Raw genomic sequence first — 2,504 nt, forward strand, 5'->3', positions numbered from 1 at the left:
GACTTCAAAGTTTATGCTCTTTCCATGGTGGGCATTTTGGACAAAATAAAACTACCTAATTTCAGAGCTTGTGGTAGGCAAGTGTGACCTTGAGGTCCCAGGAACAGTGCCCATGAAGAGACAAATGCCATAGTCAGGGAAGGTGTGCCAGTCTTCCTGGTAACAGTGGGCAGCAGCTGCCATGCCCCTATCACAATGAGACTGAGGCAGACTGCGTGCTGATAAGAGCAGAGGACTCAGTCAGAAGATGACTGGGGTACACAAGGCAAGGCAAATGGCCTCTTGAGCACAATGTTTTCCTCTGCAAAAGGGGTATCTTTTATTTCAAAGGCTTGCTGTGAGGAGAGAGACTAACACCTGGCACACAGCAGGCAATATTGAAATATTGAATATACGCTAGGCAATCTTGAAATTGACTCAAGATTAAGAGAAAACAAGCCTCAGCTCCCCAGCAGGAAATAGCAGGGGGCTGATTTTAAACATATTCTCGCTTCCATATATAAAGCCTCACATACGTCATGATGGATGATTTAATAATTTTTAAAAGACCATACTTGTATCATAATATTTTTTACTAATATTATAGTTTCCACATCTAGCTTGCCATAAGCAGAATAACCGTGCTAACTAGATCAACCCTTTATGATATCATTTTTTACATAAACATTGGAGCTGAAATGGACTCAAAGTAAAACATTTGGCACAGTTAACTTTTCCGCTACTGACTTTAGAAAAGTAGCCAGTGAGGAAGAGAAACCACCTCAGGTCAGCCTAAGGTATTTGAAGAACACAGAAGCAGCTATTGCCAACATTTTCTCAGAATACACCATGAGCCAGATCTCCCGTTCAGCATGGAGCATTCTTCCTTGAAACCCCTCACTCAACAACCCTGAGAGAACATACTATAATACAGAGCCCTTTTTAACAGAAAAGGAAATTGACTCATAGGTCACTGACTTACTTAGTCACAGGACTAGCAGATGTGTACAACTGGCTCATTGCACATGGTAGGCACTCAGTGTGTTTTGAACATGGGGTCTTTATTTCTCTGCCATAAAAACAGAAAACACTACTAACTTCACAAGGATTTTGTAATGATAAAATGAGATTATGTACATAAATTCCCTGGCTCAGTGCTTTGACCTTGGAATATGCTGTGGTAAGTGAGCAACAATGCTGATATAAAAAGGCATAATAACCACCTGGAATATGGTATGATAATGACAATGAGCATAACACATATCCTAATGTGCATAAGATGTATGAATGTCAAATGAACACATGAAAAGATGTTCAATATCATTAATCACTAGGGAAATGCATATCAAACCCATGAGATACCATTACACACCTATTAAAATGGCTGATCTGCATAAAATGACAATATCAAATGATGGCAAAAATACAGATCAACTAGGACTTTCCTATTTTGCTGCTGGAATGCAACTGTTGAAATAGGTATGCAAACCATGGCATATCTATACAACAGAATACTACTTAGTAATAATAAGGAACAAACCATTGATACATAAAATGTGGATGGATCTCAAATGCATTATGCTAAGTGAAGTTAGTCTCAAAAAGTCTGTATAATCCCACTTATATAATAGTCTTGAAAAGAACTATAAATTCACAGATCAGTATTGCAAGGAGTTCAGGAAGAAAGAGGATTTAAACTACGAAAAGGCAACACCAGAGAATTTGAAAGGTGATGAAATTGTCCCGTATGCTGTTTGCTATTTGTAGTGGTGGTTGCATGAATTAATGTCTGTGTTAAAATTAACAGAACTTGCTACAGACTGAAAGCTTGTGTCCCTCCACAGAATTCATATGGTGAAACCCTAGTCCCCAATGTGTCAGCATTCAGAGAGGAGTTCTTCGAAAAGGTCTTGAGAGCCCTCATAATGGGATCAGTGCCTTCTAAGAAGAGATAGGACAGAAGAGAGATGACTTCTCTCTCCTGGATGTGAGGATACAGTAAGAAGGCATCCATCTATGAACCCTGAGGAGGGCCCTCGCCAGAATCCAATCATGCTAGCTGACCCTGATATCAGACTTCAAGTTTGCAGAACTCTGAGAAATAAATGTCTGTTGTTTAAGATACCCAAGCTATGACATTCTTGTTAGAGCAACCCAAACTGACTAGGACAGAACTATACACTTCCAAAAAGTGAATTTTACTGAATTTTAAATTTTTAAAATTTAAAAATTACTAAAAAGTAGCATTTAAAAATCACAGAGAACTGACAGGTCTTGGTGAATGGCTGGATATCTGACAGTTGCGGAGAAGGGGTGAAACATGAGGTCTATACACCTTTAAAGTTCCTTGCCCGGGGAAAAATCATGTGACAGGAGACTATCAGGAGTCAGAATATCAGAAATAAACAGAGGCTCTAAGAGGTGCTAAGGGTCAAGGGCCTTTGTTTCTAGCCCAATTTCACCAACTGAGTGACTCCATGAAATTATGCAAGCCACAACACCTCCCAGAGCCTTAGTTTACCTAC

General features: G+C 39.4%; 1 protein-coding gene across 7 annotated transcripts in view; it reads right to left on the minus strand.

The window, feature by feature from the left end:
* Positions 1-2,504, minus strand: part of SGMS1 (sphingomyelin synthase 1) — a 334,608-nt gene that overhangs the window by 304,306 nt on the left and 27,798 nt on the right. The gene's annotated exons all lie outside the window — the stretch shown is intronic.

This window comes from Callithrix jacchus, chromosome 12, assembly GCF_049354715.1.
Source record: "Callithrix jacchus isolate 240 chromosome 12, calJac240_pri, whole genome shotgun sequence".
Taxonomy (NCBI): domain Eukaryota; kingdom Metazoa; phylum Chordata; class Mammalia; order Primates; family Cebidae; genus Callithrix; species Callithrix jacchus.